The sequence below is a fragment of the Manis pentadactyla genome, chromosome 14, assembly GCF_030020395.1.
Source record: "Manis pentadactyla isolate mManPen7 chromosome 14, mManPen7.hap1, whole genome shotgun sequence".
Classification (NCBI taxonomy): domain Eukaryota; kingdom Metazoa; phylum Chordata; class Mammalia; order Pholidota; family Manidae; genus Manis; species Manis pentadactyla.
Genome location: NC_080032.1, coordinates 27,722,570 through 27,734,492, shown reverse-complemented (window position 1 = coordinate 27,734,492; position 11,923 = coordinate 27,722,570).

The following is an 11,923-nucleotide window of genomic DNA, read 5'->3' as shown; positions in this document are numbered from 1 at the left end:
GCATAATCTCCTAATCTTTCCATGACATCTTTAAGCATCAGCAAATGTTCTGTCAATTGTGCAACTCATTTTCCAATCAGCTGTAGTAGTTGGGTCTCAAAGTCTGTGCTGTAGAGTCTCACCGACCTACAGCCCCAGGGGAAACATTGCTATGCATGTGGCTACTTCCCCAAAGAAAACAGGGGGGGAAAAGAATTTGGGTGTATAAACTCTTAGGCACATAGATGAAAAAGTCAAAAGTCTACTTATAACACTTATTAACTTGACTAAGCCTATTTAAAATTCAGCATCAAATATAATGTTAGAAATGTTGCCTTCCTCATTCTCATATTACCTAAAGCAATTTATTTAAATGTATCATATGTATATTTGACATCACTATCTTTATTATTCTAGAAGTGCCTGTCTTATGTAGTTTTCCAGAGTACGTCTTTTAAGTTCCTTGACATAAAGCACATTTGGAATGTGTATTTGACATTTTGACTGGAAATTTCACCCCAAGACATTGGTGTCCATTTGCTTGGCCTTAGGGCACTTATATTTCCCCTTGTATAGTGGGCACACATGTTCACAACACATCACTAAGGCTGGCTTTACACCATGTAAGCCAATGCTAAATTTCAGTCCCACTAGTATCTAAAACTATCACTAATGGAGAGCAACTAACTTTAATGTGTTTTCTCCCAACAGTGTATATGTGGTTTATTAAATAAATGCAAGGGCACCCTCTAATCTGAAAGGAGCATAGCTCTCTTTCTTGAGAGTTATGGGGTCTACCCATCACTACAGGTTGAGCATATATTATAGCTATTCCATACCAAGAAAAATTTTGGGCAAAACCACAAGGTATAATTACCTGGTCAGTGAGCACATTGTTGCCAATCAACTGGAGCACAAACTGAGTGTCACTGTTATCAGGGAAACGTGCAACATACAGATTCTTGGGAACCCCCCTGAATCTCATGAACTTGAATCACACAAAAACATGTACTTTAAACATGTTCCTCATATAGTCCAGATGCTCAGCCAAGAGTTGTGAGCCATTGGTCAAGATTATAACTGACTGACTTTTCCAAATAGAGGTTGGTATTTTTTCCTTTTCCAGTGAATCTTGATATTTGTGAAATTTCAACCTTCCTGAAAATCTTCCTGCTGATATTAAAGTCAAGCATCTTCTCCATATTAATTATAAACCACTAGAAATAAAGCATAGAACAACTGCTTCAAGCAGGTATCTCTCTGTATTCGCTATTTGTTGTAGTATAACAAAATATCCCCAAACTTAGTAACTGAAAACAATAAATGTACTATCTCCCAGTTTCTGTGAGTGGCTTGTTTTGGGTGGTTCTGGCTCAAGGAGTCTTATGAGGTTGCAATTAAGGTGTCACACAGGCTAAACCCAGCTCAGGCTCAAGGGGAGGAGGTCCACATGGGTGGAGGTACAAGAGGACAGGGTCTCTGATTGCATCTTAGAGGTCACCATGCCCACCATGCAACCAACGGAAACCCAGGGCAGGGGCAGACACAAATAGCCAAGATATTTACATCAAAAACAGAAAATGTGTTCTTCAAAGTCATCCCAAGAACGGAAGCCGGAGCCAGATAAAGGTACATGCAATTGAGACTTCTAAAGTAAATCCTATTTTTCCACCAAAATGATCAGAGTCCAAAGTGTACCCTTATATACTTAAATGAGAATAGCAGGGTGTTTAAATTATGCAAATGTATTCTAGTAACAAAATTAAAGTAGTGAAATGAAGTGGCTTGTAGAAATATTTTCATTTCAGTTTTCCTAGTAAATTTTATGTATAATTGCTAACGTTGTTGTCAATTATATTTTGACTAATTTCATGGTGGGCCATGGTAGATGCAGTACTTACTGTCTTTGGCATATGCTTCTGCAGTCAGTATAACGGTGTACTAAGTCAAATATAATTGTTTCTGGATTAGTCTCTGCTTCATTCATGTGGGTAATCTTTGTTTCCCATACTAGAATGAAAATAGAATACGAAATATATCTTTCTCAGTTTTTATAACCTCCCTTATTTTTGCAGCTATTATAGTACACAAACCCAAAATTTTTAAAATAATTTTAAATGAAATTAACTCGATGTATATTGCTTAAAAAAAAAAGGATCCAGGGGAAAAAAGCTTTGAGGTGCCTTCAAGATAATTCATCTTAAAAAACCCAAGAGTTCAACTCTTACTGAGTATTTGGGGAATTTTTAGAAAAGGCCAATGCCCAGTATACTTCCATTCCCAACCAAAATGAGTCAACTTATGGCATACCAACTCTTCCATGAGAACTAAGTACCTACTTAATATACATAAAAAACATCTGTTTAAATGTATCCAAGAGCTGACAAGAATCCAGGATTTGAGTGAACAAGAACAAGAAGGGAAGATCCTACTTAGGGGATTACAGCATTCTATGCTGCTTTTCCTCCCAAGGCATTACTGGTTTACCAGTCTTCTATCACCTTGTAACACCCCCAACCCCAGAAAACATGATGGCTTAAAATAACATCAATCCCTTATTGTGTTCATGAAGCATCACTTCTGGCAAGGCTTGTTGAGGCCATCTATGCTCTACTGGTGCCTCTGAAGGACCACAGAGATAAAGGCAAACCAGAAGTGCCCCAGCCTCTTATATTCTCAGTCATGAACATGCCCTACCACAACCTCCACCCAGGAGCTAAGACATCAAGCATACAGAAGGACAAGGGGAACAAGACACAGACAACACAGATTCCCAAGATTACATAGATATTGAAGATGCTAGATACAAAATGTTTTAATACTGCAATAAACATATTCAATCAAACAGATGATAAAATTTTGGGCTTTCACCAGACATAAAAGAATTTTTAAAAAATAGAATCATGAAAATTCTAGAACTAAAAATTAAATCAAGACCAGATAAAATAAATTTAACAGCTACTAGACACAGCTAAAGAAGGGATTAGTGATTTGGAAGACATGTCAGGTGCAAATGTACAAATTGGAGCACAGAGAGAGCAAAGAGGGAAGAATAAAAAGCAGAAGAGTTTTATAGAATATTGGCGAAATGTTTCAAAGAATGTGTCTTTGAGAAAGGGAAAGGGAAAATGAGATAGAAGAAGTATCTCAAGTTATAATGCCTGCTAATATTAAACAATTGAAGAATGGCATTAAGGTACAGATTGGAAAATCTCTGTAACTCCAGGTATAATAAATACCATGAAGACCACATACAGGTACATGACAGTAAAACCACCCAAACCCAAACACTAAGAGTAAAAGAAACACAGTGACAGTGCTGTTGAGCCCAAATTTTTAAAGTTGGAAATTCTAGGCAATGGAATAACATGGTTAAATTGCTGGAAGAAAGTGACTATTAACTTAGAATTCTAGTCTCAGCAAAAATATGGTCTCAAACAAGAGGCAAAATAAATTTACTAAAAACCAAAAACTGATCTAATTAATGCCAACAGACCCACACTAAAACAAGAACCAAAAAGAATTTCCACTTCATTATAGGCAGTAAATGAAATGAAGAAAGGAATAAGGGACATAAAATAGAGTAAATATGTGAGTAAATCTAAATGAGTTTTAGAGTAAATATGTGGATAAATCTAAATGAGTTTTATAGTATTAACCAATAATAACAATGTCTTGTTGGTTTTTGAATATCTAATTAAAATGCATGGTTACCATAAACAAACTGTAAGAGGAGTGGAAAATACAAAATAAATGGATTCTAAGATGCTTACATTGTTCACAAATGATAAAAATATAAATTTATTAGATTCCAGTAAACCAAAGAAGCATATTGTAATTCCTAGGGTAAATTAACTATGGATATAATTTAGCAAGAGGGAAATTAATTAAAAATGACTTGATGATCTCAACTTCAAGAAAATACAAGATGTGTATAAATGTAAATTGAAATAATGTGTACTTCTTCCTTCTACTGAATACTTCACTTTCTCCTTCCTACCCACTCCATCCTGAGTCACCTATACACACACCTGTGCAAATAAACAAAGACCTCCAATGTGGACAAGCAGAAGCCATTTATGTAGAACTCACTCACTGGAATTTGGCAGAGACTCAAAGGTAGGCAGCCGAATGGGAAAGTTTTATGGTGGAAAAAAACCCAGAAGGTGTGCCCTGAATGAAGATTGTTGGCATAAGGAAACCTGAATTAACTAGAAGCCAGGAATTCCCTATGATTGGTTAAGATGCATGGCAACTGGGATCCTAAGTTGAAGTGAGGGAAAAATTATGGAAGATGACAATCATTAGTCAAGTTCTGACTGCTCTGAGCCAAGCATTACAAAGGTTTCATTTTGGCTTCCTTGGTAGAGCTGCCATACACAGTGAGGTCCAGGAAGACTCCCCCAGGCCTCTGAGGAAGGAGGGTGCAGAGCTGAGGGCAGAGGTCAAGGAGGGGCAGTCTGGGGCAGGAATGGGCTCCACATGTTCCAGAGACAGAAAGGGACCGGGTGGCCCTAGTGTGGGAGTGTTGACCATCTGACCACATGTCCACAAGACCTTTTACAGGACAGGTTTAAAGCACTCAATTTCCCAAAGAACACAGAGAATGTTTGAAGATGTTTTTGTGTTAATTTTTATGTCTAAAAAGCTTTCATTTGGATCAAGGTAGGAATTTTTCCTGAAGCCATCAAGGGACCAACCTGCACCACAGAAGCAGCTTAGCCATTCCTATACCCGTTACTCTGCTGAGGGTTCCCCAAGCACAACTTTGGCTTGACAGTTGTTCCTGAACACACTCAAAACCATCGTAAGTTGGTAGGCGGCAGTTACATTAAAGTCAACAGTTTTGACTATTAGCATCTGAAGTAGTATCTGGGTAGAAAGCAGCACACGCTGCCTTGGAAATACCATAAGAAGATGGGAGTCTCCACTTTATCACCCAGTGGATCTGACTCCCATCTCTGCTACCGTAGCTAGAAGCTTAATGCGCACTTAGCAGCTTTTAAAAACTGACTTCATTTCTTCTAACCCAATGCTGGAACTTTCCACTATGCTGGCCACATAATTCATTTTTTAAACCAAGCTAAGTCTGGTTTTGTCTCAATGATTTAGTTATTTAGCTTGACTCATACAGAAAACCACACTCTGCCATCGTGATGGAACGAGCAACTGCTGATAGTAAAACAAAGATGAATGTAATTATGGGATTTACTAAGTTGGGTGGAAAGTAAGTGGATTGAAAGGATGTCATGCTTATCTATGGAAAGAAAAAAAAATGTAACATCTAGACATGATATATTAGAGGCTTAAAAATAGGCTCAGGCATGTGGAGAATTTGAATGTTGGCTAAATATTCGATAGTTTTAAGGCCATCTTTTTGAAGAATGATAATGGTATTACAGTCATTTTTCTAAGAGACCCTATGTTTTTACTACATAAAGAAATATTTATGGATTAGATGTAAACAAAACAAAAACTCAGAAGGGATTTTTGCAAAAATTTCTGATCACATTTTCTTTCCAAATTGTGTTTAGTTTTCATTGCAGGCATGTGCTGGCCTGACCACCATGCTATTTGGAATTCAGCTCGACATTTCTACAACCACAGAGAGAAGCCTGCTAGATACGCTTTATTCCTTAATGCTAGAACATCTCTCCTTCAGGAATCTGCCAAGCTTTACACCCTTGGCCTACAGTTTTCTTCTGAGTCCATGAGGATGAGCTTTTTATAGCTAGTTTTGAATTCCATGTACCACAAAAGCTTCCAAGTGGACTGTTTGGCCACAGTGAAAAAATTTTAATGAAAAAATCTCTAAATGCAATAATTTAATAGAAGTGCAAGGCTCTGTGCCACGTGAGAGACTTTCCAAAGCACAGAGAATATACTTCATGTTCATTGATGATGCAGGAGCCCATTATGGCTCCAGGCTCCACCTCCTTCATTGACAAGCTCGGTGTTTCCCTCATAGCTGCCCCTTGGATCCTACCTACCTCCTTTGCCCCTGACCCTACATTGGAAAGGAGGGAAAGTTTCTAGAGTGAGGGCTGCCAGCACCAGCACCCTAGGTCAAGGCAGAGGTGCAGGAAGGTGGAGAGGGCTCTAGGGGGCTGGGGCCATTCAGTCACAGATCACCTTTGACAGGCGGGAATATGTTTCCAGAATTTCTAAATTGTCTGATGTTTGTTTTTTCTTTCTCTCTCTCATACCCCCCCCACACAAAGACCCATAAATTGAGACTTTTGTTTTTAAAAAAGTTCTGCATGTTGGATACCAACATTTGTCTACATTCTGTGCACCAAACCCAGTGTGTTTGCCGAAGGCCACCAGTTCTCAGCCTTTGTTCTGAAAGAACAGGGCCTGTCCCCATGGACTGTGTTCTCAGTCTCATCACAATGTTAAAAAACGAATGCATGTCAAAGTCGTTGCTTACATGTTAGTTACCAGACATGAAAATGGAATTTTGGTGGCACAAATGGAAGTTTGTGGAATAAGTAAGAGTATCAGTAGGGCGGTTAGGAGCACAGCATTTGGAGTGGGCAAGACTCAGGTGTATTCTGGCCACACCCAGTTATTGAATTTACTTCTCTGTGCCTCAGGATCATGTCTGTGAAAGAGGGAGACTAATGCACACCACACAGACACACACACACACACCAGGCTCTTGGGAGGTTATCATCAAGACTGTGTGTTAAATCCTCAACATCAAGAGCCAAATCCAGTGCTCCACTCTGCAAATGACACCCATTCCCACTATTCAATCGCAGCTAAAACCCTTAATTCAGCTCAAAAAAAAAAAACTACTCTGTTTAACTGAGTCTGGATTGTGAGCAAAATTACTCTTGATGTCTAATTGAGTTGCATTTACTGCTCAGTGATGCAGCTTCTTAGGGATCCAACGGAATGGTCCCCAGGCCCTGGTTTTCAGACCCGCATGATGCATCTGCTTTGTGGCTCCCTGGAAGGGCACATGTGTTAGGCGGGTTTTCAAGCCTTACTTACTGGCAGGTTAAAACCACAGAGCCCTTTATAGTGCCAGGACTGGTGGGAACTGGCTCCTTTACAAGGTGAGAGTGGGCCCTTCTCAGTTTCCCTGACTTTGGAGCCAGGGGTCCATTATCTTTCTCTCCATTAGGCTCCTTGGAACAAAGATGCCAGCCATCCAGGAAGAAAATGTGCCAGGGGGGAATAAGAGCGGGCCAACTTTTCTCTCCCTGAGTTCTTGATAATACCTCCCCCTTTGCCGTTGCAAGTGCTTACTTCTGGTATTATTTTGAAGAGCTTCCCTCTAGACGCCTTTCATAGGTATAATTACGAAATCCTCAGTTTCATGACCTGGCGTTTTGTCGCTGGCTCTCTGGGGAAAGAGCACCTGCAATCCCTCCCTATAGTGACCGTCCGCCTCACCATCCGGCCTGCAGTGTTGGGAGCCTGCATGGAGCCCCTCTACCTAATGGCTTTCCTCCCGGTTCCCCACACAGGGGGAAGGATGCCTTCTCAGAGGGGGGCAATCTACATAATGGGTCAGCAACTCAAATTTAAGAGTGTGTATGTCTCTTTTAAAAAATACAAAACCTTTTTATTATAAATCTTATCATAGGTGAATTTAACAAATTTAAAATCTACTTTTATAATTTAAAAGTAGAACATAAGAGAAAGTTCTCAACCAAACATACTGTGAATATATTACTCCATTTCCTTAATGTTTCCCTGGGCGTTTTAATTGGACTCTGTTCATGCCGACATGTCTTTTGAATCCTGCTCCCTTCATGCAATATTAAACATATACAATTTCTGTATTATTCCAAGTTCTTCACAAGTTATTAACACCCCAAAATATTTTATCTAGAGTTTTGGCATAACTAAGTAGTCTCCTACTTGGTAGTTTTTAGATAGTTTCTGATAATTTGCTATTCTGCATAACATTAATAGAAACAACCAACGTTACTGGGCATTTACCTGTGTTGGTTAAATGCTTCGTATATGTTATTGCAAGGAGTCCTAAGAGCAGCTGAGGTAGGTTGTATGATCGTCTCCATAGCCCTATCAGGACACTGAGGTGCACAGAATGTAACTAATGGCCTCCTGAGCATGCATCAGAGGCAAGAGTTGATAGCTGGTTGGTATTTGCAATATTTTCTGTGTTTGGATTCACAGCCAGGAGAGCAATGCTCCTGTTCTGATGCCAGCACACCATGACCATCTTTGGGAGGACTGCAGTGTGCGGTCGGATCCTCACCAGACCCCATGGAATTGGTACTATTGTGATGCTCACTTTGCAGATGAGGCAACTTAAGCACGAGAAGGTAAGATAATTTCCTGAAGGCCTCACTCCAGGAAGTAATGAAGTTAGGATTCAGGCACAAGCAGAGAGCTTCTGTTCTGAAAACTGATTTCCCTGGCTCCCTCGGCAAAGTCTCATAAAATAAATATGGAGAAAGGAGTGAACAGGAATATACTTTCATAACATCAGTTTGTTTCTACAGCGACAGACACCCGGCCTGGAGTCAGGAACATGATGCTGTGTTTATATTGAGCAACAGCCACAAAACATTGGCAGCATCAGTGGAAGAACACTGATGTTATTTGTGACCTTAGTGGGACAGCTGGGAGTGATTAGTAATGTCTGCCATGGGCACAGGATGAGAGAGCAGAGACAGAGATGCCACCAAGTATTCTTTCACTGAAGTGATGGGTAATGAAGCCTAGTTGCAGCTGGCACTGCTCTAGCGGACAAAACAAACAAGCTTTCTTTGAAAGAAAGCCATTAAAGGTGGATGATGAAATGGACATCTATGCACATGATAAAATTGCAGGTAGACTTCAGGTCCTGGAAAGGGAAGGGAAGCAGTGCAAGAGATGGAGTGGGCACAGAGCTGGCAGCTGATGGGAAGGCATCTGGGAGCCATCTATGAGGAAGGGCTAAGTGGGAAACAAGAGGAGTGGTGAGGCAATGGGGATACCTGCAGGAAGAGCCTTCCAGGCAGAGGGAACGTGCCATTTCCGTGGTGTGTGCAAGGGGGTACAGTACACTCTTAAGTCCTCTGCTTTTATTGTGATCCATCTGTCAAGACCTGTCCTAAATCTTTCAGGCCATCTATTTGTAGGTTCTAAGCATTCAGGGAGTTCAGAAGGGAGGGCACAACACCCTGGGAATATTTACCTCAGGAGAAGAGTTTGAAGCATGCTTTTCATTCTCTACTTTATCTATTTCAAAACTTTTTTGAAATCACTTATGAAAGGCACAACTACTTTTGCTTTTTTTAGAAAGCACTAAATACTTAATAAATTAGATCCATGCTGTCTCAGTTAATAACACACAGAAGCAAGAGTTTTGAGTTCCTTCTAAGTATTCATGGAACAGCAGCTGAGCAGTATTTGCTCATTTCCCTGTGGCTACAGACTAAGCACAGAATGACTTCATACTGAAAATGGAAAGACGTTATTAAAGATGATATGAGACCCCCATCCAATGTGGCCTTATATTTCCATGATCTGGGGCAGTGGTTCTCAAGTGGAAGTGATTTCTTCCCCCAGGAGCCAGTCAGCAATGTAGAGAGATAATTTAGGTTGTCACAATTACAGGAGGCTCCTGGCATCTGGTGAGTAGGGGCCAGGGATGCTAAACACTGTACAGTGCACATGACAGCCCCACAACAAATCACTGTCTGGCCTGTAACGTCATTAGAACCACGACTGAGACTCCCAGATCTAGGTAAAAGCATCATAACCTAATGGATGCTGAACCCCTTTGCTCTCCTCTGACTGGCTGATGCAGTTGCTATGGAGACCAGGTGCCATGTGCATGCAAATTCAGTAGCGGTGCAGCCCTCGCAAGGTCGGGGTGAGGGAAAAGGATGCACAGTGAGTGAAACTGCAGCAGCACAGCTGAGAAGTGGGGTTCCACAGGTGCTCTCATCACACTTGAGATTGTCTGGGAAAGCCCCTTCCAGAGCAGGGAGCTCCTGAGTTACCCTCTTGCTTGCATGCCCACCTGAGAACAGCCTTCCCTATCTTTCCTTCTCACCCATGCTCAGAGAGGATGGCACAGTGGGCACACTGGCTGCAGGAACTCTCTGCAAGACCACAGCCATCACAGCTGGGGACATTTCAAAGCATGGGGAGCACAGGCTGGGTGGAAAGGTGGTTTCAAAATTCAGAAAGACCCAGAATTTGTGAACACCAATTGTAATGGATCCATTGTGATACTTCGTTTTGGGGTAAATCTGATAATGAAGCAGTCGCCTGAGAGCAGGCATATTCTAGAGGCCCATTGTGGGTCTAACAGTCCACGGGGTCTCCCTTCTCACATGAGCAAGCCTCTGAATTAGATGGTCTCCTTCACGCTGAGTGCTATCCAGACATAACTTCTCCAAGTTCTCTTACTGGCTTTCAGCTGCAGACAAATAAGTTAACTCAGTCACACTAAAATTGAATTGATGAATTTAATTAAATGTCCATGTATGGTATAATTTGGCATAATATGGTAAATATGTTAGCACTCATAGTGAGGCAGTTAATTACTGTAAGTCAGAAATGAAACACACTAGTTTGTGAAGAACTCGGCCCTCATCTCCTGGGGGTGCAAGGATTATCAGCCAGGATTTTCTCAAATGTCTCTTACAGAGTTAGGGGATACAGTAGTTTGTTCAAGGGTGATTCCCACACCACCCATACAAACAGAGTCTTAATGTGTGCCAGGCATTGTTTGGTGAGTATGTGACTGTTGCTATTTTCAGAGGGGGAAACTGAGACACAGAGACATTAACTAGTCCCTTGAGCATCACAAAGCCAAAAATCTTTATTCTATTTAATCTGCCATACAGATTAAAATGACCGGAAACAAGTCATGTATCTTTAAAAGGAAATTAAGAAATGTAGTTCCTTGGAGCCTTGTGAAGGCACCAGCTTTAGTGAACTGATTTTAAAGTTTCTAAAATGAACAGGTGGGGAAAACACAAATTAGGAAAAGGAACTATTCAGATGGATCACAATAAAAGCAGAGGCCTTAAGAGTGTACTGTCCTCATGTCGCAAAGCATGTGTCCTTATGTTGGCGTCTGCCCACGCATAGTGTATCCTCTGTTGCTGATGGTTTTGCCTGACACATCAGAGCTCTCTGGGAAAGAATATACACATGCCTTTGATAAAGAAACACAGGGCTAGGAAGTTAGTCTGGGCTGCTGATTACACATAGTTGCCAAGCTGTGTGGTACAGAGAAAAATGGGCTACCCAGCGAAAGATCTGGATTTGATTATTGACTCTACCATTTATAAGTTAGTTCTTTGGTCTTGTGAATATCAACTGCTTATTCCTTCATTTCCTCATCTGTAAAGTAGGAACATCATTATATCTAGCCTGTTGAATCATGGGGAAGAATAAATGAATTAATCTTCATTTAATTCTTAAGCCCTGGTACTAAATCATGGGCCAGCAAACTCTTTTCTGCAAGGGGTTAGGTATTAAAATATTTTCAGCTTTGCAGGCCACGGACAGAGTTGCCACTACGGAATTCTGTCCTTTTGGCAGGAAAACAGCCATAGACAATGTGTAAGGCAATAAGCAAGAATGTGTTCCAATAAAACTTTATTTACAAAAAGGGAGAAAGCCAGTTTGCCCTGAGGGTTGCCATTTGCTGACATGCACACTAGATCAATGCTATCTGTTATCATCAGTCCGTTGTGAAGAGTATATGGTATGCTCTCCGTGAAATACCTGGCATGGGGGAGCTGTCTGGCAAATGGCAGTTAATGATTATAAGGCAGATGTTGTTATGTGTGACCTGTAAGGATGACTCTCTGAAGACAAATCATGGACCCTCTGTCTTTAATTTGTACTGATGATGGTTAAGAGAGAAGGTTAAGGTAGCTGCAAAGCAACCTGTGCTGGAATAGAGAGAAGGAAGACAAACTTTGTTTCAGCTCCCAGATTCAGAGCTCAAGATGGA